The sequence below is a fragment of the Hyperolius riggenbachi genome, chromosome 1, assembly GCF_040937935.1.
Source record: "Hyperolius riggenbachi isolate aHypRig1 chromosome 1, aHypRig1.pri, whole genome shotgun sequence".
Taxonomy (NCBI): domain Eukaryota; kingdom Metazoa; phylum Chordata; class Amphibia; order Anura; family Hyperoliidae; genus Hyperolius; species Hyperolius riggenbachi.
In genome coordinates this window covers 163,463,209-163,487,601 of record NC_090646.1, presented here as the reverse complement: position 1 = coordinate 163,487,601, position 24,393 = coordinate 163,463,209, and the positions used below count along the sequence as shown (strand labels likewise).

Sequence of the window (24,393 nt, the reverse complement as noted above, 5' to 3'; positions counted from 1 at the left end):
CATTATTAATAAGGCCCAGTAAACAAAAAACAACTAGTAACTGTAATGGTGTAAACACAAATTATTTATTAAATAACTGCCGAAGCAAATAAATTTGTGCTTCCAAAGCATCAGCCAATCTGGCCTGAATCAAATTTTGTCGCTGTAGCGCATCAGCCACACGGCCTAATGCAACATTTTGACCTTCCCTCACACGAGCCAATCGGCTCAAGATGACATTTTGCCAATCTTGTCCCTCGGCCAATCGGGCCAAAACTGCTTGGTGGCCTTCACCCACTTGTCTCAAAGTGCCCAGCATTTCCCAGGAAGTCCCATGAATTTGAGCCAGGTCTTTGTGGAACTGGCTCATGTGGTCATCCATCAGCCTCCTATACTCCGATTGTCCACCAAATGATCCACTGAAGTCTACAAAACTAGCAAACACTTTATTAATAACAACTGCATACAAACCCCCATATCCCCACTAAAAAGAGCAGCCAGTGGTTTAATAACAGCCAAATACACAGCCGGCATGTGTCACTCAGCAGCACAATCACCCCACACACCCTAGCCAAACATCCATTGAACTCCCGGGAGATATGAAAACATCATAATCCAAAGGTTAAGTGGTATGCTGGGTAATGTGGTCCAAGAGCAGGCTCTTCAAACAACCTTGCTGGGATCTAGTTAAGACAGTCTAGTGTCCTGCATTAAGATTGCTCAAGGACATGCGTAAAGCTGCACATTAGATCTCATCAGCAAAGGAAAGCGGCTATGCAGGGCTAATGCGTAAGCAAGGAAGCAGACAAATATGGCAGCATGGCTAAGAGGGCTTACAACACCTCCTGCCAAAAGTCCACGGTGCCCAAGAGGGCTCTCACCACCTCCACAGAGCATCCACCGTCACTTCCACCAGCTAGTACTTCGCCGGATCACCGCTAAGGCTGACTCCGCTTGCCGCTTGCCACCGCCGCTAGTGTAAGACTCCGAGCCGTCTCCGGAGTTGTAGCGCTGCAGTGACGCCACCACTCGCAGGGTAAATGTAAACACACGGGGAAGATCTTCCCCGAAGTTTACATATATACGGCGCTGCTGCGCAGCAGCGCCATAGAGGAGATCGGCGATCCCCGGCCTCTGATTGGCCGGGGATCGCAGGCATCTGATAGGCTAAAGCCTATCCCATCAGGCGCAGGACGGAAATCCATCCTGCGTCGCTCACAGGGGGAGGGAGAGGGAGGGAAGGGGAAGGAGGCCAGGAAGCGCTGCGGAGGGGGGCTTTGAAACCCCCCCCGCAAGCGCAAGCAGCCGGCGGCGATCAGACCCCCCCAGCAAGACATCCCCCAAGTGGGGAAAAAAGGGGGGAAGTCTGATCGGCCTGGCTGCTATCTGATCGGTGCTGCGGGCTGGAGAGCCCACGCAGCACCGATCAGCAAAAAAAAAACCTGGCACAGAAGTGGTTAAACATTTTATTTGGGTAGTTTTGGGAGGGTGGGATGTAAACAATAGGTTTATAATGTAAATGTGTGTTGATTTTTATTTTTTTTTACTTTTAGTTGTAGTATTACTTTTTGGCCACAAGATGGCGGCCATGAGTTTGTTTACATGACGTCACTCTAAGCGTAACAAATGCTTAGAGCAACGCATGGGGGAGGTAACAGCCAGAAAAGGTGCAGCTTCCGAGAGAAGCTGTCGCTTTTTCAGCGTGGTCGAGGAATCAGTGATCGAGCACCATAGCCCGATTCACTGATTGCCTGGCTAATGAACCGTGGGCCGGGAGCACTCGTGCACGCGTGCAATCGGCCGCGGGAGCGCGCATGGTTCCTGGACGTAGTTTCTACGTCCAGGAACCAAAATAGGTTAAACAAGGTGTGAATGATGATCTGCAGATCTCATAGACTATGAATGCAATTTGCAGCAACGGATCTTTGGCAGGAACAGATCTTTTGCAGATACTGATCATTTGTGTCTGTACAGCATCTTTGTGTGCAGCATCTTGCAAAGATTTTTTTCTGATGGGGAGTTCAGCTCCATAGAAAAGACTGTGAAGGTATGGCTCTCATACTACATGAAGGGTGGTAAGATTGGGCTGTGATCTTTCATTTTCCAAAGACTATAATCTGATGTGTGTATGAACCTTAATGGTGTGTACACACTTGAAAGATAAATGAAAGATCTTAGACCAATTTTACCCCCTTCCATGTAGTATGAGAGCCATACTCTACACAGTCTATTCTATTGAGCTAAACTCCCCATCAGATACAAATCTTTGCAAGATGCTGCACACAAAGATGCTGTACACAAAGATGCTGTACACATTCACAAGATCAGTATCTGTGAAAGATCTGTTCCTGCAAAAGATCCATTCCTGCAAAATGCATTCATGGGGCTCGATTCACAAAGCGGTGCTAACCCAGTTAGAGACTTTAGGCGTGATAACCATTGCACCACGCTGGTGAAAAACCAGTTTAGGCGTGATAAGTTTAGGTGTGATAAGTTTAGGTGTGATAAGTTTAGGCATGCTAAGTTTAGATAAGTGTAGATAGCGTGCAAAGTCCCGCACGCAAAGCAGCGCCATTAAACTCTATGCGAAGTGCACCAGACTTTGCTAGCGCAAAACTTTTGATCAGCTGTGCATTGCGGTGCTAACGCAGTTGGTGCTTAAACTTATCATGCCTAAACTTATCACACCTAAACTTATCACGCCTAAACTTATAACACCTAAACTTATCACACCTAAACTTATCATGCCTAAACTGTGTTTAGGCGTGATAAAGGACTTTTCACCAGGGTGCTAACTGTTAGCACCGCTTTGTGAATCAGGCCCATGGTCTGTGATATCTGCAGATCCTCATACATACCTTGTTTAACAGACATTCATCTGCAGATCATCTGCAGATCAGATCCACCAGGATGGATCTTCAGATCTGCAGATGATTGTCAGATATGCAGATGAATGTCTGTTAAACAAGGTGTGTATGAGGATCTGCAGATATCATAGACCATGAATGCATTTTGCAGGAATGGATCTTTTGCAGGAACAGATCTTTTGCAGATACTGATCTTTTGAATGTGTACAGCATCTTTGTGTGCAGCATCTTGCAAAGATTTTTTTCCCATGGGGAGTTCAGCTCAATAAAATAGACTGTGTAGAGTATGGCTCTCATACTACATGAAAGGTGGTAAAATTGGTCTAAGATCTTTCATTTATCTTTCAAGTATGTACACACCATTAGTTAATGGATACAGACCTCCCAGGCAGCAGCAGTGAGAGCAGAACAAAATAGGCTTTCCAGAATACCCAGGCTGTGTTTTTTAACCTCTTGGGTACCTGTTTTCAGATATATTTCTCTTCAGAAAGCCTGCATGTGTAACATTTCTTGAAGTTCTTCTAAGCTGTGGCAATTAAATAGATTGCTTAGAAAGAATAATAGACAGATTTAGCGCAGATTCAGGGCAAACAGAGGCAATTAAAAAAAATGCACATCTAAAGGGAAGCTGGGGCTGCCTCTTTTGTTGTAAGGCTGTCTCTGCATGGAAAAAATGTATTAACTCACTTAGCTTCTCATGTTACGCCAGCCTACATCCAGCCTACCGCCAACCTAGTTTGGGAGATCTGAACACAGTTCACTCATCTCTTTAACTACAAGAAAGGCCCAGGTTTAGTCTTAGCTACCGTAATATCTATGTTAAGGCAGGGCCCTTATTACACTTTCTCTTACAGGTCTATGGAAACCGTTTTGCCCATGCGATAAAGCGAGGTGCAAAAATGAAATCATGCCTAGCAGAGGATGGTTTCGATCCATCAACCTCTGGGTTATTGGCCCAGCACAATTCCGCTGCACCACTCTGTAGTCCGCTTACATTTGTATACAATCTTCAAGTTTAAGAAGGCTTACATTAGTTCCCTTCACAAAACACAAAGGCGTCCCTGGGTGGGCTTGAACCACCAACCTTTTGGTTAACAGCCAAATGCACTAACCAGTTGTGCCACAAGGACTGTGTGTATGTTGTTGCTGCTAAATGGCTATCTGGGGTTCTCTTCGGACAACTGTTGAACACAAAATGCAAGGCCATCCCTGGGTGGGCTTGAACCACCAACCTTTTGATTAACAGCCAAATGCACTAAGAGATTGTGCCACAAGGACTGTGTGTATGTTGTTGCTGCTAAATGGCTATCTGGCGTTTTCTTCTTTGGGCAACTGTTGAACACAAAATACAAGGCCATCCCTGGGTGGGCTTGAACCACCAACCTTTCGGTTAACATCCAAATGCACTAACCAATTGTGCCACAAGGACTGTGTGTATGTTGTTGCTGCTAAATGGCTATCTGGGGTTTTCTTTGGACAACTGTTGAACACAAAACACAAGGCCATCCCTGGGTGGGCTTGAACCACCAACCTTTCGGTTGACAGCCAAATGCATTAACCAATTGTGCCACAAGGACTGTGTGTATGTTGTTACTGCTAAATGGCTATCGGGGGTTTTCTTCGGACAACTGTTAAACACAAAATGTAAGGCCATCCCTGGGTGGGCTTGAACCACCAACCATTTTGGTTAACAGCCATCTGCATTAACCAATTGTGCCACAAGGACTGTGTGTATGTTGTCGCTGCTAAATGGCTATCTGGGGTTTTCTTTGGACAACTGTTGAACACAAAATGCTAAGCCATCCCTGGGTGGCCTTGAACCACCAACCTTTCGGTTAACAGCCAAATGCACTAACCAATTGTGCCACAAGGACTGTGTGTATGTCGCCGCTGCTAAATGGCTATCTGGGGTTTTCTTCAGACAACTGTTGAACACAAAATGCAAGGCCATCCCTGGGTGGGCTTGAACCACCTACCTTTTGGTTAACAGCCATCTGAATTAACCAATTGTGCCACAAGGACTGTGTGTATGTTGTCGCTGCTAAATGGCTATCTGCAGTTTTCTTTGGACAACTGTTGAACACAAAATGCTAAGCCATCCCTGGGTGGTCTTGAACCACCAACCTTTCGGTTAACAGCCAAATGCACTAACCAATTGTGCCACAAGGACTGTGTGTATGTTGTGGATGCTAAATGGCTATCTGGGGTTTTCTTCGGACAACTGTTGAACACAAAATTCAAGGCCATCCCTCGGTGGGCTTGAACCACCAACCTTTCGGTTAACAGCCATCTGCATTAACCAATTGTGCCACAAGGACTGTGTGAATGTTGTCGCTGCTAAATGGCTATCTGGGGTTTTCTTTGGACAACTGTTGAACACAAAATGCAAGGCCATCCCTGGGTGGGCTTGAATCACCAACCTTTTAGTTAACAGCCATCTGCATTAACCAATTGTGCCACAAGGACTGTGTGTATGTTGTTGCTGCTAAATGGCTATCTGGGGTTTTCTTCGGACAACTGTTGAACACAAAATGCAAGGCCATTCCTGGGTGGGCTTGAACCACCAACCTTTTGGTTATCAGCCATCTGCATTAACCAATTGTGCCACAAGGACTGTGTGTATGTTGCCGCTGCTAAATGGCTATCTGGGGTTTTCTTTGGACAACTGTTGAACACAAAATGCTAAGCCATCCCTGGGTGGCCTTGAACCACCAACCTTTCGGTTAACAGCCAAATGCACTAACCAATTGTGCCACAAGGACTGTGTGTATATCGTTGCTGCTAAATGGCTATCTGGGGTTTTCTTCTTTGGGCAACTGTTGAACACAAAATGCAAGGTCATCCCTGGGTGGGCTTGAACCACCAACCTTTCAGTTGACAGCCAAATGCACTAACCAATTGTGCCACAAGGACTGTGTGTGTGTGTGTTGTTGCTGCTAAATGGCTATCTGGGGTTTTCTTCAGACAACTGTTGAACACAAAATGCAAGGCCATCCCTGGGTGGGCTTGAACCACCAACCTTTTGGTTGACAGCCAAATGCACTAACCAACTGTGCCACAAAGACTGTGTGTATGATGTTGCTGCTAAATCGCTATCTGGGGTTCTCTGGTTTGATTCCTGGCCAATGTATGTGAGTTGGCTTTTGACATCATACAAATCCCTAGGCAAGCTCATTTTTCTCTTGGATATATCACAATGGTACATGCTAGGCTGGCTTCAGCATGTAGCATTGTAGTGTGTATTGTTGGTGGTGTAATGGTCAGGATGTTTCAATATGGTTGGGAATGAGTCCCAGGTAACAAAAAAGGAACTCTTGTTAGTATAACGATCCACACTTGAGCACACCACTATGCTCATATAGTACCAGGTTTCTTTATAGGAGGATTGTAACGATTGTGGAACTTTCTCCGTGATCAGCGCACAACGCGTGCGCTGACACGGCGGAAATCCTCCACAAGCGTGTAATTGCAGGCACCCAGCAAAAGGTGCTACGCACCTGTAAAGGGAAATTCCTGTCGGCAGATGGCGCTGGGGAGTGCAGAGGAACCAATCCTCTGTACCTCCACAAATGGCAGACAGGAATTGTACGAAGCGCAGAACGCAATCGCAAGAGAGGCGATTGCGAATGAGAACGAGCAAAGGGACAGGTTGTATGTGTGTGCGCCAATCCAGTCGCCACCCCGCGACCGCGCACACCCAACAGCAGATATAAAATAGGAACGCGATCACGAGAGGTGCGATCGCCAGACGTGACACAAGGCAGATCAAAATAGAATACGAGGGTAGCAAAGGCACAGCAAATAATACAATGAAAAGATGTGGAAAATAACAAACGCTAGATAAACGCGAACACCGCACTCATTCGCAACAGTGCACGCGGTTATGCGGGGTCTCCACGTGATAAGCACAATAGAGACAAGCACGCCTAACTAACCATCGACAGACAAACATGAAACGGGACGCGAACGCTTGCTTAACGGTTACCTCACCGAGCCTCCAGCAAGCGGTCGTAGCAGACAAGACAGACACACGAAAACAGGGACAAGCGAGAGATAGGATCCACAGCACTAGCGAAAAGTGGCTAGCGCGATCCAGGTACAGAGTAGCAGAACAGAAGGATCCACAGCGCTAGCGAAAAGTGGCTAGCGCGATCCCAGGAGACAGAACAGAAGGATCCACAGCGCTAGCGAAAAGTGGCTAGCGCGATCCAGAGAGGCAGAACAGAAGAGATAGCTGGTAGCAACCGCTGCACCAGCTATACTCCAAGAACAGAGATCAGAACCATTTCCTGTCGACCACCGCTGGGACAGGACAATGGCAACAGACAAACAAACAGATAAACAATCCTAACTGCACTAGGGAAAACCTGCCTAGCGCAGATTCCAGGAATTACTCTAAGCTGATCTTCAAACTAAGAGCATGGCTGACACCCCACCAGGAGTGTTACATAGGACAGATTCCTTATGAACAGCGAAGCATTGTGGGAAAGACATAGTACTTATAGTACACGCCTCCAATCAATGTGGCCAGGCAATTTGCATGACAACGTATGCAAATTCCTCTGCAAGCACAAGCTGCAAAACTGACAGAAACTCTTCTTTCCAGAGTCCTGCAGCATGCAAACCTACACAATGGTGACAAGGCTGCCTGCCTGCACAGGCAGCTGAGCAAATCATCACAGTACCCCCCCCCCCTCCAGGGTCGAATTCCAGACGTCCCTCAAAACTGCTATTAGCAACAGACTCAAACTGAAGACTCATGAAGGTCAGGGCAGCCCGACAAGGTCCAATTCCAGAGTCAGTCCACCCGAAACCGACCTCATCGGAAACAGAAGCCACCGAAACATGCCCATCAGTACTACCAGTCTCAGTATAACACCCATCAGGCCTGTGAATGCCAGAGAAGAAGCCATCGACACCCTCCAGACAATACCCACCACCTTCCAAGGAGCGTCCGAAAATACCAAACCTGCCACAATACCTGTTCAAAGTGTCCCTTACAACACAAAAGCCACCGTTGATCTCATTCAGGGTACCAAGCAAAATTTCTCCCGGAATCTCCCAGAACCTTTTGAAGCTCCACAGAGATCCCAAGAGGGCAGAACAATCACCAGGCTCACATGGAGAATTACCAAGAACCCCCATGGAACCAATGACAATTGCGGATTCAGAATTACGAGGACACCCATCAAGATCAAGACTTTCAGGGACCACTTCTGGGCATGCAAGTAGGCAGGCCATATCAGAGCATGTCTCCACCGAGGAAGCATCTGAGTATGCTGGTAACCGAGGCACACTTGGGCTTTCTGGGTCACAGAGCACACTGGGGTACACCAGCACAGGAGAAACCTCAGGACATGTCGGGGAACTGCCAACCTCAGAGTCCGGCACGACAAGACCAAAACCAGTACCGGACAGAGAATCATCATGAGTGGAGGTCACAGGCACTGGACTTTCAAAAGAAGACTCGGATACAAATTCAGAAATTTCTGTGACAATAATATCATCATTGACTACATATGAGTGAAGCTCCATCAGAGCTGAAAAGGTAGCCAGCAAGGCAGCAATGCCTACGGAAGAGGGTAACACCTCAGAAGGACTTGGGGGGCAGGAGACATCTCCTACAAGTTCTGCACCCTTTGGGAGGAACTCGGAGACCTCCAGAACATCAAACAAGACCTCAGGAACATCATTTTTCAAGTTTTCTAAGAAGGATTCTGTACTATCCATGTTACAGGGCAAAACTGGAACTTTATTTTGAGAACAGGGCAGATGTCCCAGGGAAGGTTCCACCATAAACTGAGACTGAATTTCATCATCATGAGTGGAACGTACAGGAATATTCACTGGACCACACACTGACTCCCTAACTTTAATCTCGCTGCACCCAGAATTCTGCGTAGCAGTCAAACTAGCTTGCTACTCCAAAACTGCAGAAAGACAGGTAAAAATAGCAGCAATACCTAGACGAGCCTCTAGGGGCAGGGCAGGAGATATTGTACAAGGCAATATTGACTCATCCAGAGTACAGGGTGGAGAGTCAGAACTTTCTCAAAGCAAGAAAGGGACTCCCAAATGTCAGTGTGATTGGACATCGTTTTGTTATTCATGGTACAGGGCAGGCTCAGAGAAAGCGTCTCTGAATAAGGCAAAGAAGGTTCAGCATCAGATTCGCAAAACCGAAGCGCTGTCTCACTCTTAGATTCGGCTAACAATGTCGAATCCGAGGAATCAGAACGCAAAACCTGCGAATCAAAATTCACTTTAGGTTGTGAAACTGATGCTTCCAGAGCGCAAACCTCCGCGATCTGCGGAGCAGACTGCTAGGCACCTAGGACCGAAACACTGGAGCAACTGTCTCCAGGCAACGGGCCCTTACAGGTGAGAACAGGGTGAGACAGGGAATCATTTGCAGAAGAAATAGCGACATCAACAGGATAAACTTTATTAGGCATATTAATTTTACTTTTGACGCTGCACAGTCGAGAAACTTTTCCCATAGCAGGGTCACAGATGGAAGATCTCAAAGATCTGTTTCTAAATGACAAAGGATCCCACACATCCTTGAGGAAACCGGCAGGCTCATGCCGATCACAATCTGCAGGAACATCCGAAAAACAGGCATCAGATCGCACAGATTCAAACTGCACACTGTCAGGAGAGAATCCTTCAGGATTCGCACAGGAATCAACCACAGCGGCATACTCATTCATTTCAGATTGCACAAAGTCAAGAATCTCATGCTTTACCCCAGAAAGGCAGGAACAATCATCCGACAACTGTAATGATCGCTGCTGCAGCAGCTATTACTGGAAGTAGTAGTGCTGCAGCTCAGGCAGTTCTGATCTATTTCCATGCAAGTTGCATAGCTTTGTCTGTCTTTCCCTGCTGTCAGCTTGTGACTGATTATCATTCACCTGTGTGGGAATCTGCATGTCTGCTCCCATTGGATGACCTCAGTATAAAGATCTGCTTCCTGCAGGGTTTCCTTGGGTTTTCATAGCTTCAGCCTAAGCCTGTCTTGCTGTCGCTTTAGCCCCCGATCGTGTTTCTTGTTATAAAGATACTTTGCTGGTCTTTGCATCATATATTGGTTCATTGCCAATATATATGCATACCAGCACGTTTATTATTTTCCTTGTATTTGTGTTACGTGATACATCAGTGTCGCTGATGTATACGTACACGAACTGTTTATATCCTGTGTGCAGTTAGTCAGCTTTCCAGCACGTTTTGGTAGGTTGCGCGTACCGTGACCACCCGTGCTGAGGTAGTTACCCTGCTCCTGGTTCTGTTTGTGGATTGCGTTCATCTCTGCGAAGAGATAACGAATCCTTCTGAATCCTGTTCTGTTACTGTTTGTGGATTGCGTTCATCTCTGCGAAGAGATAACGAATCCTTCTGAATCCTGTTCTGTTACCGTTTGTGGATTGCGTTCATCTCTGCGAAGAGATAGCGAATCCTTCTGAGTCCTGTTCCCTGTATTACTCCAGTCCTAGTCAGCGTTCCTGCTTATGTCATATATCGGTTCATTGCCGATATATACATATGTTAGTCAGACGTTACAAATAGTTTCATTGATAGCTGTAATTGTAATACGCTAGGAAAACATACTTATTGTATATTTATCTGTGTTACGTTCATCTATCTTAATCCTGCTGTTTTCTGACTATCCTGTCCTGTCTTTGTGAGGCACGCCATCGCCGCATCGCATTGGCTGCCTCATTCCAGTCTGTCTGGTTTTGGACGCTTGCTGTCGCTAAGTAGCCGCTAACTAGCAAGCGTTCATTCTGTCTACCTGTCCTGATCTCCTCAGTTCTGGTTTGTGCGCTCAGCGCTACTTTGCGCTGAGACGTTATAACGAAAGCATTGTTTGTGGCTGTCAGATCTGCACCGGCTCTGTGCGCCACAATCTCCTATTGGAGTCAGTCCTCCCCTCCACTATACTAGGGATAGCCTGTTTCCTGGTGCTAGTGTGTGTACCTCCTCCACGCCAGCTCATGCGTTGCATGCTGACTGTGGAGAATACACCACCCAGCCTTACAACAACAATGTCTCTTTATTGGAATCAATTGGTTGGTGTGTGTGCAACTCATCCAAAATCGTTTGCCATACATAGATCACCAGATCCACATCATCCTTGTCACATTCATCGGAATCAATCAGAAGGTACATAGAATCAAGACAAGCATTCAAGACATCTTCGCTTTTTGCGATGTAAAAATCGCAAAAGGCTTTCCAATCAAAATTGAATTCCTCCAGCAAGGCCCCAACATCCCAGGAAGCAAATGGGGGTTCAAACAGGCCAGTATCCAGATAATCTCCATAGGGGTGGAGTTCAGGAACAAGAACAGATTTTTTAACTGCTTTAATATAGTGTGCGATCCTACCCACAGCAGGATCCACATAAGCTTTGGTTTGGGGCAAAAAACCTGGAGATTGAGCAACATCATCATACACATCATTAGGGAGTGTTTTATTCAGATGCTTGCGCTTTTTAGTTTTTCCCTTTTTTGCAACTTTGCATGTCTGCTGTTTAAAACCTGAAGTGGCAACAGACACATTGAACTGATTGTCATACTGAAAGGTTTTGCATGGAAGGGAAAGATCAGCTGACCTATCAGCAGCTACACACTCAATCAGAGCAGGTGGCAAGCCAGGCAGTTTAAACCAGTGAGAGAATATCACTGCAAGAAACTGATACAGATTATCATTCCAGGAATTGATTTTTAACAGATCATATGCCCAGGTGAACAAATTGTCTTTTAAGAGCACATAAGCAAAAAGAAGAGCCGACGTGGACGGATCAGAAATCTGAAAGGTGGGATTCAGACAAAACCTCACACATTCAGAAAGAAATTCCGCCTTAGTCTCTGAATTAAGTCTTTTAAAGCTCTTAAAGACACAGGACCCAAACTCGACAAAATCGTACAAATCGGAATTTCCGTCTACACTGGGGTTTTGGGTTGGGCTGTTCATACTGTAACGATTGTGGAACTTTCTCCGTGATCAGCGCACAACACGTGCGCTGACACGGCGGAAATCCTCCACAAGCGTGTAATTGCATGCACCCAGCAAAAGGTGCTACGCACCTGTAGAGGGAAATTCCTGTCGGCAGATGGCGCTAGGGAGTGCAGAGGAACCAATCCTCTGTACCTCCACAAATGCCAGACAGGAATTGTACGAAACGCAGAACGCAATCGCAAGAGAGGCGATTGCGAATGAGAATGAGCAAAAGGACAGGTTGTATGTGTGTGCGCCAATCCAGTCGCCACCCCGCGACCACGCACACACAACAGCAGATATGAAATAGGAACGCGATCGCGAGAGGTGTGATCGCCAGACGTGACACAAGGCAGATCGGAATAGAATACGAGGGTAGCAAAGGCACAGCAAATAATACAATGAGGAGATACGGAAAATAACAAACGCTAGCTAACCGTGAACACCGCACTCATTCGCAACAGTGCACGTGGTTATGCGCGGTCTCCACGTGATAAGCACAATAGAGACAAGCACGCCTAACTAACCATCGACAGACAAACATGAAACAGGGGACGCGATCGCTTGCTTAACGGTTACCTCACCGAGCCTCCAGCAAGCGGTCGTAGCAGACAAGACAGACACACGAAAACAGGGACAAGCGAGAGATAGGATCCACAGCACTAGCGAAAAGTGGCTAGCGCGATCCAGGTACAGAGTAGCAGAACAGAAGGATTAACAGCACTAGCGAAAAGTGGCTAGCGCGATCCCAGGAGACAGAACAGAAGGATCCACAGCGCTAGCGAAAAGTGGCTAGCGCGATCCCAGGAGACAGAACAGAAGGATCCACAGCGCTAGCGAAAAGTGGCTAGCGCGATCCAGAGAGGCAGAACAGAAGAGATAGCTGGTAGCAACCGCTGCACCAGCTATACTCCAAGAACAGAGATCAGAACCATTTCCTGTCGACCACCGTTGGGACAGGACAATGGCAACAGACAAACAAACAGATAAACAATCCTAACTGCACTAGGGAAAACCTGCCTAGCACAGATTCCAGGAATTACTCTAAGCTGATCTTCAAACCAAGAGCATGGCTGACACCCCACCAGGAGTGTTACATAGGACGGATTCCTTATGAACAGCGAAGCATTGTGGGAAAGACATAGTACTTATAGTACACGCCTCCAATGAATGTGGCCAGGCAATTTGCATGACAACGTATGCAAATTCCTCTGCAAGCACATGCTGCAAAACTGACAGAAACTCTTCTTTCCAGAGTCCTGCAGCATGCAAACCTACACAATGGTCACAAGGCTGCCTGCCTGCACAGGCAGCTGAGCAAATCATCACAAGGATCAATTTAAATCAAGTGAAGCCACAAAATAGCGATCTGTTTCCAAAATTTTTGTTTCACACTTTATTATATTCACAAAAAAATATTTTTCTTCTTCAAAAAAGGTAGAAAAATTCTTTGTAAAGCAGCAGAAGTATTTGTGGTACAGACTGTAACGATCGGTGTAACACAGAGAGGGTCTGATTACCGGTGAACTGCAGTATCACCGAGAATACAGAATATACCTGATTATTGATGATCTGCAGTATCACCGATAATCAGATATATCTACTAACCTCTGGACACCTGAGATAACCAGTGAGTGTTAAGTGCAACAGCAATACCTTGAGTACTGCACAGAAGAATGTTCCTTCCGTTGGCCTAAACTCTCCCGGGGGAGGAGCTAGGCTGAGAGTAGGAAGGACAGAGTGTGAGTGACACCAGAGAGAGGGTGTCACTAACAGGTCTGGGAACTGCCTCTAACAGTAAGGCCAGTTCTCGAGGTCGGGCAAGCCAGGTCGTTAACACACAGACAGATAAGGTACAGATTCAGGAGACAGATACGGAATCCGATGAACAGGCAGGGTTTGGCAACGGAGTATCAGAATAGCAAGGTACAGAATCAGGAGGCAAATACAGAGTCCAGGAACGAGCAGAGTTTGGCAACAGGATATCAGAAATAGCAAGGTACAAGATCAGAGTTCAGAGGAATAGTCAGGCAGGCAGAAGGTCATAAAAAACAATACAATTCAATATTCCTAATGCTAAGGTGTGAGCTCCTTGATGTCAACACCTTTGGAAACTATGCTAGAACACAGAAACAGACAAGGCCTGAGTGCTACCACGTAGTGATCGCAACACCAGACACCAGAGAAATGACCAGCACCCAGTATATATACTATAGCGCTCTCCAGCGCCACCCTTAAGTGCTGGACCAATGGAAGGTGGTAAAAATGTCAGCTCACCAGCTTGGTCAGCTGACTCTTCTCTGGCTGTCATATAAGCTCTGCCTCTCAGCGTGCGCGCGCGCATCCTTCCGAACCCGTGTGGACCAGCAGTCCCAGCCACACCAGACATGTTTTGCAATGTATCCGCTGATTCGGGCGAGGGGCCGCCGCACTGCTCTCCAAGCAAGCGGCGGCTTCCCCGCATCCAACCAAAGTGTCAGTAGTATCGCTATGCGCGCAATCCGCCTCGTCCAACGCAGACTCCACCACTCTGCCCATGCGGCATGCGGCGGTTTCTTCACGTTGTGCCGCCATGTTGGACACGGAAACAGCCGCCTCACTCTGAGCACTTGCGGCGGCTTTTCCGCGTTTCCTCACACTACCCCCCCCCCCCCCCCCCCCGAGGAGTGGACTCCGTACAACTCCTACAAGGCTTCTCAGGATGCAATGCATGAAACTCCCTTCTTAATTAGTCAGCATGCATGCGACCTTCAGGTACCCATGATCTCTCCTCAATACCATACCCTTTCCAATGAACCAGATATTGTACTGAGTTCTGAACCTAGCGTGAGTCTAAAATCTTCTCTACTTCATACTCAGGTTGGTCATCTATCATCACAGGAGGAGGAGGAGTGGGACCCACATGGACTGCCGGCTTAAGCAGGGACACATGGAAAGATCTTATGCCACGCATACTGGCAGGAAGATCAATGGCATAAGTAACATTGTTGATCTTTCTAGTTACTGAAAACGGACCCACAAACCTGGGCCCCAACTTGGCTGAGGGCTGTTTCAAGGTCAAGTGACGTGTGGACACCCAGACTAAGTCTCCTGGTTGAAACCTCCACTCTACGGAACGTCTTTTGTCAGCTTGACCTTTTTGACTTTGAAATGCCTTCTCCAAATTATTTTTCACGATCCACCACATGTCTTTAAATGACCTTTGCCAGGACTCCAGAGCTGGAAACGGAATGGAGGCGACTGGCAATGGGGAGAATTTAGGCAACTTCCCGGTCACTATCTGAAATGGACAAAATCCCGAGGAAGAACTTTTCAAATTATTGTGCGCAAAATCTGCGAAGGGCAAAAACTTGACCCAGTCATTTTGCGCTTCAGTAACGTAACACCTTAAAAACTGTTCCAATAATTGATTGACTCTTTCAGTCTGCCCATTGGTCTGTGGGTGGTAGCCTGACGAAAATGACAGTTCCATGCCCATTTGGTGACAAAACGCCCTCCAAAATCTCGAGAAAAATTGGACTCCCCGATCTGTCACTATGTTTTCCGGAATGCCGTGTGTGAGGAAACACGGAAAAGCCGCCGCTAGTGCTCAGAAGGAGGCGGCTGTTTCCGCATCCAACATGGTGACTCAACGCGGAGAAACTGCCGCATGCCGCATGGGCAGTGCGGTGGAGTCCGCGTTGGACGCGGCGGTTTGTACGCATAGGCCTGCTTCTCTCAGTAAGGCGGGATGCGGAGGAAACGCCGCACGCTCGGACAGCGTGGCGGCGGATTCCGCATCCCATACAGCAACAACATTACAACACAGGACTGGTGTGGCTGGGACTGATAGTCCACACTGGTTTAGGAGGACGCGTGCGCGCGCAGAGAGGCAGGGCTTTTATGGCAGTCAGAGGAGGGTCAGCTGACCAGGCCGGTCAGCTGACAATTGCAGCAACTTTCATTGGTCCAGCACTTAAGGGAGGTGCTGGAGAGCACTGGTGTATATATACTGGGTGCTGGACATTCCTCTGGTGTCTGGCGTTGCGATCACTACGTGGTAGCACTCAGGCCTTGTCTGTATCTGTGTTCTAGCATAGTTTCCAAAGGTGTTGACGATCACGGACCTCACACCTTAGCGTTAGGAAATTGAACTGTATTATTTGTTATGACCTTCTGCCTGCCTGACTATTCCTTTGATCTCTGATTCTGTACCTTGCTATTTCTGATACCTGTTGCCAAACTCTGCTTGTTCCTGGACTCTGTATCTGCTTCCTGATTCTGTACCCTGCTATTCTGATACTCCGTTGCCGAACCCTGCCTGTTCATTGGATTCCGTATCTGTCTCTTTAATCTGTACCTTATCTGTCTGTGTGTTAACGACCTGGCTTGCCTCGAGACCTCGAGAACTAGCCTTACTGTTAGAGGCAGTTCCCAGATCTGTTAATGACACTCCCTCATTGGTGTCACTCACACTCTGTCCTTCCTCTCTCTGCTTAGCTCCTCCCCTGGGAGAGTCTAGGCCACGGAAGGAACTTAATTCTGTGTATACTCAAAGTATTACTGTTGCATTAACACTCACTCGTTGCTCAGGTGTCCAGAGGTTAGAAAATATATCTGATTATCGGTGATACTGCAGATCATCAATAATCATGTATATTCTGCATTCTCGGTAATACTGCAGTTCACCGGTAATTAGACCCTCTCTGTGTTACACCGATCATTACAGAACGCCAGACCAAAACCCAAATGGACGCACTGTACAGCCATGTTGAAGTCCTGACCACCGCGGTAAACCAAGTTTCCGCGGCAGTTTTGAACCAACAGACCCAGATTTGTCAGATATCTGGGGCTATTCAGGAACTTCAATCAGTGCGATCTCCTCTCAGCACAGACATACGCATGCCTGTAGCTAAAAAATGTTCTGGTCACAGATCTGACTTCCGAAATTTTAGGAGTAGAGTGTTATCATACTTTGAGTTGAGACCTAATTCTTCAGGAACTATGGCCCAAAGGGTTACATTCATTAAAACTTTGTTATCAGGCGATTCTCAGACCTGGGCATACAGTCTGCCCACCGGAGATTCAGCCTTAACCTCCGTAGATGAATTCTTTAAGGCTATGGCCGTAATTTACGATGATCCAGACATTGCCTCGACTTCTGAGCGGAAGCTCAAGTTGTTACGTCAAGGCAAGAGTCCGGTTGAACAGTATGCTGCTGAATTTAGGAGGTGGTCAGTGTCAGCTAGGTGGGACACCTTTGCCCTTTTGGATTGTTTCTTATCAGGATTGTCAGATGAGGTCTCCGATCTCATGCTAAGCCAGCCTGAGCCCCAATCTATCGATGAGGCCATTTTATCGGCCATCAGGATAGATCGCCGGCTGCGCTATCAGAGACAGACCCGGGGTGGAAACCATGTGAAAATAATGTCCCACGCTGTGCCCCCTGAAGCTCCACCTCCTCCCGATTTGCCTCCACCTGAACCAATGCAGATTGGTCGGTCAGAGTTTTCTCAAGTGGAGCGGAAACGCTACTACCTAGATGAGAAACGGTTACTTCTTCCTTGTACTGTTACATGGGAAGATAAAACTGAGGTTTCTGAGGCCTTTATTGATTCAGGCGCTGCAGCTAATTTTATGGATTTTGAATTTGCAAAGAAATTGGGTATTCCGCTCACCCCGGTAAAACCACCCGTTCAGGTTACGGCAGTAGATGATTCCCCCCTGCAAGGTAATCATCCGCTGTCTCAGACACCAGAGGTGGAAGTCACTATAGGGGTGTTACATAAAGAGAAATTGCAGTTTTTTGTGTTACACATGACCACATCCACAGTCATCCTTGGCATGCCATGGTTGCAACTTGACTCCCCACAGATCAATTGGGCTACTGGTCAGTTAACTAGCTGGTCAAAACAGTGTTTCCAACAATGTTTATGGAGGGTGACACTGGGCCAGACTAGGATTCAGTTGGAGTGGGTACCAACACAGTATTCAGAGTATTCCGATGTGTTCTGTCCCAAGGCGGCTGATAAGTTACCTCCACATTGCCCGTTTGATTGCCCCATCGATCTCCGATCTGGTTGTATGCCCCCAAGGGGTCATCTCTACAATTTATCTGGGCCAGAGAAAGTGGCCATGCAGGAGTACATTCGTGAGAATTTAGCCAAGGGGTTCATTCGCCCTTCCCGGTCGCCCGCTGGTGCAGATTTTTTTTTTGTTAAGAAAAAAGACGGAGGCCTGCGGCCATGTATTGACTACCGGGGCCTAAATAAAATCGCAGTGAAGAATCGCTACCCCTTGCCTCTGATAGATGACTTGTTCACACAGGTTACCGACGCCAAGATCTTTTCAAAATTGGATTTACGGGGGGCATACAACCTGGTACGGATCAGAAAGGGTGATGAATGGAAGACGGCCTTCAACATGCTGTGTAACGCCCCGGCCGTCTTCCAAGAACTAATTAATGAAGTATTCAGGGAGGTGTTGGGCAAATTCGTGTTGGTATATCTGGATGATATACTTATTTTCTCTAACAATCTCTCTGAGCACAGGACACACGTTAAATTTGTATTGAACAAATTAAGACTAAACTCGCTTTATGCTAAATTGGAGAAATGCATCTTCGAGGTGACATCTGTCACCTTTTTAGGGTACATAATTTCCACCTCGGGTCTGTCTATGGATCCTGCCAAGGTCTCTGCTGTGCTGGAATAGCCTCAACCTGTGGGGTTAAAATCTCTCCAGAGATTCTTAGGCTTTGCCAATTACTATAGATGGTTCATAAAGGGGTACTTCACAGTCATTGCACCCCTCACTAGTCTTACTAAAAATGGGGCAGATACTACCTACTGGTCTCCAGAAGCTCTGCAAGCATTCTCCACGTTAAAAGACTTGTTTTGCTCTGCACCCATCCTAAGATGCGTTGACACTTCCTACCCCTTTATTGTTGAGGTGGACGCATCGGAGGTTGGGGTGGGGGCTGTGCTGTCTCAGCGGTCAGGGTTGCAGTGTAGATTACACCCATGTGCCTATTTTTCTCGTAGGTTCTCTCCGGCAGAGAGAAACTACGACATAGGCAACAGGGAGCTCCTGGCCATCAAGTTGGCCTTTGAAGAATGGCGCCATTGGTTGGAAGGAGCAGAGCATACGATCACGGTTTATACTGATCACAAAAATTTGGAATACATCGAGGGAGCTAAGAGATTAAGCCCCCGTCAGGCTCGATGGTCATTGTTCTTTTCGAGGTTCAGATTTATAATTACGTACAATCCAGGTAGCAAGAACGTTAAGACAGATGCCCTGTCCAGATGCTTTGAGCCAGAGACAGCACAGCCCTCTACCCCAGAGACTATTGTCCCACAAAGACTGGTACTAGCAGCAACTGAGACATGGAAAGACTGGACGGAGACATTAGGGCCCTTTCAGCAGGACATCCCCGAGGGGAAGCCTGAAGGGGTTATGTTTGTACCACTGCCATTCCGTCTGCAGATCTTACAAATGTTCCACTCACATAAAAATGCGGGACACCCTGGGGCCTCCAGAACACAGGATCTTGTTGCCAGATGCACTTGGTGGCCTTCCCTGGCAACAGATTGCAAGGAGTATGTGAGAGAGTGTGCGGTGTGTGCTAAAAGTAAGCCCTTCCGGCTGGCACCTGTAGGAACGTTGCAGTCCTTGCCCACCCCGTGTGAGCCATGGACCCACCTGTGATACAAGTCTGAAGAGTCTGTGTGAATGACTGGCTATTAGGTGAGAAACACATTAGCAAGCTAGACTGTAGGTAGAGAGGATATATTGTATATTTTAGTAGTGATGAGACCATTCTCCATAGACAAACCATGGGCAGGACAAAAGGTTATTGCAAGTTATAAAAACATGTTGTTTGCGCTGCGAGCACGCAGTGATCACGAGGGATGAATCATACTTCCACGTTGTGGATAGGCTGAAGGCCGACTACACCCTATCACAGCAAGTACTGAGCATGCGTGGCACGTGATATGGTTATATAACATTGTGTTGCAATAAGCGCGTAACCCTGAATTAACTGTTTCAGGGATTGCACGACTTAACTAGAACTAGTCTGTGAGGAAACGCGGAAAGCCGCCGCGTGTGCCAAGAGCTAGGCGGCTGACTCCGCGTCCTATGCGGTGGTTTGCTCGCATCTGGGTGTGTGGTGGAACGCAGAAAAGCCGCCGCATGTCCTGACAGCAAAGTGGCTCTTTGCATGCAGCAGCGTGTGCTTGGTGTGGCTGGGTCTGTTAGTGCACTTAGGCAGATGGAGAGCTATGCACGCGCGGGTCTGAATGTAGGACCTTTATACTAGCAGGGGAAGTGTCAGCTGATCAGGAAGGTCAGCTGATTCCTGCAGGACTCATGATTGGCTGAATGGTTCGGGCGGGGCGGCAGTGTCCAGCAACTATATATTCTGCTGCTTGGTCAGTTGCTGGTTGCCTGTCGTTGCGATCACAATGTGGGAGCACGCAGACCCTTAGTCAGATCCTTAAGTGTGCCGGGACCAGCTGGAGCTGTAATCCTACACTTCTAGATTCTGTTGATAGCTTAAAGTACTAGTTTGATTGTGATTATCTGTTATGACTTCCTGCCTGTCTGACTACTCTACTGATATCTGACCCTGTACCTTGCCTTTCTGATACTCCGTTGCCAACCTCCGCTTGCCCCTGATTCTGCCTCTGTCTTCTGATCCTGTACTTTTTTTGTCTGTGAGTTGCCGACCTGGCCTTCCCGACCCTGAGAACTATCTCTATCACTAGGAGATAGTTCATGCCTTGTATGTGCTGGGCACCTGCTTCACAGGGCCAGCTCTGTATGTGCTGGGCACCTGCTTCACAGGGCCAGCTCTGTATGTGCTGGGCACCTGGTTCACAGGGCCAGCTCTGTATTCGCTGGGCACCTGCTCCACAGGGCCAGCTCTGTATTCGCTGGGCACCTGCGCCCCAGGGCCTTCCCGACCCTGAGAACTATCTCTATCACTAGGAGATAGTTCATGCTTTGTATGTTCTGGGCACCTGCTCCACAGGGCCAGTTCTGTATGTACTGGGCACCTGCTTCACAGGGCCAGTGTAACGATCGGTGAAGCACAGAGAGGATCTGATTACCAGTGATCTGCAGAATCACTGGGAATACAGATGTATACCAGATTATACGTGATCTGCAGTATCACTGATAATCCGATATACTAGCTAACCTCTGTTCACCTGAGTAGAGTGTAGTGTTAGGTGTAACAGTAACACTTAGAGGACTAGGCCTCAGTGCAGCAAGGAGTACTGCACAGATTCCTTCCGCAGACCTGAGCTCTCCAAGACGGGAGGAGTCAGACTGACAGTAGGAAGGACAGACTGAAAGTAACCTTCAGGAGGAAGGATCACTAACAGAGCGAGGAACCGCCTCTAACAGTAAGGTCGGTTCTCGAGGTCGGACAAGCCAGGTCGTACACACACGGACAGATAAAGTACAAGATCAGGAGGCAAAGGCGGAGTCAAAGTACAGGCAGGGTTCAGCAACGGGGTATCAGATATATCGGGGTACAAAATCAGGAGGCAGAAGCAGAGTCAAGGAACGAGCCGGGGTTCGGCAACAGAGTATCAGAAATATCGAGGTACAAGATCAGAGTTCAGGGGGATAGTCGAGCAGGCAATAGGTCATAACAGATAAACACAATCAAACTAGTACTTTAGCTATCAACAGAATCTAGCTAAGTGTAGGATTACAGCTCCAGCTGGTCCCGGCACACTTGCGGATCTGACTACGGATCTGGGTGCTCCCACATATGTGATCGCAACGCCAGACAAGGAGCAAGTGAACAGCCAGTAGTATATATACACAGTTGTGCCCCCAGCACCTCCCTAAGTGCTGGACCAATGAGAAGTGGAGCTCGAGTCAGCTGACCAGCCTGGTCAGCTGACTCCTTTCTAAGAGTCATAAATCCTGCCTGAATGCGCGCGCGCGCGTCACTCTGAAACCTGAGGGACTACGAGTCCCAGCCACAGCAGCCCCGCTCTGCGGTGCCTCCGCAGCGGGGGCATGCGCACGAACCGCCGCGTCCAACGCGGCGGTTTCTCCGTGCTCCGCAGACGCCTGCACGGAGACAGCCGCCTCATGCTGAGGGGAGGCGGCTGCCTCTCCGTGTGTGGCGCGTCCGTGCGCGGAAAGAGCCGCCTGCCGCTGGCTCATGGCGGCGGCTCTTCCGCGTTTTCTCACAGCCAGCTCTGTATTCGCTGGGCAGCTGCTCCACAGGGCCAGCTCTGTATTCGCTGGGCACCTGCGCCCCAGGGCCTTCCTGACCCTGAGAACTATCTCTATCACTAGGAGATAGTTCATGCCTTGTATGTTCTGGGCACCTGCTCCACAGGGCCAGCTTTGTATGTTCTGGGCACCTGCTCCACAGGGCCAGTTCTGTATGTGCTGGGCACCTGCTCCACAGGGCCAGCTCTGTATTTGCTGGGCACCTGCTCCCCATAGGGCCAGCTCTGTATTTGTTGGGCACCTGCTCCACAGGGCCAGCTCTGTATTTGCTGCCTCGGGGCCCTTCATGTATTCATTGGGAACTCGCTCCTCAGGTTCCCCATGCTTGTTACTATTCTTCTGTATTCTGATCTTGTACCCCAATATTTCTGATACCCTGTTGCCGAACCCTGCCTGTTTATTAGACTCCGCCTCTGCTTTCTGTATCTGTACTGTATCTGTCCGTGTGTTACGACCTGGCTTGCCCGACTTCGAGAACTGACCTTGCTGTTGGAGGCAGTTCCCAGATCTGTTAGTGAAGCCCTCTCCTAGGTGTCACTCACGTTCTGTCCTTCCTACGCTCCGCCTGACTCCTCCCCCGGGAGAGTCCAGGCCTTCGGAAGGAATCTGTATTGCTGCAGTACTTCATACAGTACAGCACTTGTTTCTGAGGCTTAGTCCTACTGTTGCACCAAGCACTCACACTACTCAGGTGTTCAGAGGTTAGCGTTATATCGGATTATCGGTGATACTGCAGATCATCAATAATCGGATATATATCTGTATTCCCAGTGATACTGCAGATCACCAAGAATCAGACCCTCTCTGCTACACCGATCGTGACATAGTCCTGTTCATTAAAATATTGACTATAAGTCATCCAACCGTAGTGAAGCTCATGCCTGAGCATCCCCAGGATGCAATAGGGAAAATGGGTGGAGCTATGAGTATAAGACAGAGAGATTTCCCTTGCTCTGATGGGACTCTCCACTACTGACGAGTTGTGTGATGTTGTGTATGCGCTGCCTCCTGACGATCGCTGGTCCCCCGATACGGAGTGATGATGCAATATCCGGTAATGTATTGATTCTTTACTCTATTACTTATCCATGATTCACTGCTATACCTGTAAATAATGTAAATAATTGAAAAAATATCCTAATACAGTGTGAAGTTGTAAGATATGTATTTACCCGGCCTGTAGGCTGGTGTGAGTCGAGTGTGAGGCCTTAGCAACGCCACAAACATAGGCATAGCAATACATAAATGGCGACGAGGATGACCTTTGACCTCTGAAATATATTGCCTATGATTCTGTGGGTCTCTGGGTGTAATTTTGCAAAATTTGGCATTTTGCCAGTTAGTGGGGCAATTAATCTAAATCTTTGTAAAATTGCCCCTGTATGGTATATTGACTTGATACTTGATATATATATATTTTAGGACAGATTAGAGGTGTGGGCAAAGTTTGGAGTCGATAGCTCCTCCCACTTAGTTTGAGGACACTGAAGACCAGCCCAGACGGGACTGAGGACACTGACACGGCACACTTCCATCCTCTCGACCCAACCACCAGACCACTGGGTCCAGCCCAGACGGGACTGAGGACACTGACACGGCACACTTCCATCCTCTCGACCCAACCACCAGACCACTGGGTCCAGCCCAGACGGGACTGAGGACACTGACACGGCACACTTCCATCCTCTCGACCCAACCACCAGACCACTGGGTCCAGCCCAGACGGGACTGAGGACACTGACACGGCACACTTCCATCCTCTCGACCCAACCACCAGACCACTGGGTCCAGCCCAGACGGGACTGAGGACACTGACACGGCACACTTCCATCCTCTCGACCCAACCACCAGACCACTGGGTCCAGCCCAGACGGGACTGAGGACACTGACACGGCACACTTCCATCCTCTCGACCCAACCACCAGACCACTGGGTCCAGCCCAGACGGGACTGAGGACACTGACACGGCACACTTCCATCCTCTCGACCCAACCACCAGACCACTGGGTCCAGCCCAGACGGGACTGAGGACACTGACACGGCACACTTCCATCCTCTCGACCCAACCACCAGACCACTGGGTCCAGCCCAGACGGGACTGAGGACACTGACACGGCACACTTCCATCCTCTCGACCCAACCACCAGACCACTGGGTCCAGCCCAGACGGGACTGAGGACACTGACACGGCACACTTCCATCCTCTCGACCCAACCACCAGACCACTGGGTCCAGCCCAGACGGGACTGAGGACACTGACACGGCACACTTCCATCCTCTCGACCCAACCACCAGACCACTG

General features: G+C 48.3%; 3 non-coding genes across 3 annotated transcripts; all 3 read right to left on the bottom strand.

The window, feature by feature from the left end:
* Window positions 1-4,349: 4,349 nt before the first annotated feature.
* On the bottom strand, window positions 4,350-4,423 carry TRNAD-GUC (transfer RNA aspartic acid (anticodon GUC)). Its single transcript has one exon. It is a non-coding gene; the product is annotated as a tRNA-Asp (tRNA).
* A 1,262-nt stretch (window positions 4,424-5,685) lies between these two features.
* TRNAD-GUC (transfer RNA aspartic acid (anticodon GUC)) lies at window positions 5,686-5,759 on the bottom strand. The gene has a single exon. It is a non-coding gene; the product is annotated as a tRNA-Asp (tRNA).
* A 78-nt stretch (window positions 5,760-5,837) lies between these two features.
* Window positions 5,838-5,911, bottom strand: TRNAD-GUC (transfer RNA aspartic acid (anticodon GUC)). Its single transcript has one exon. It is a non-coding gene; the product is annotated as a tRNA-Asp (tRNA).
* Between the last annotated feature and the right edge of the window lie 18,482 nt (window positions 5,912-24,393).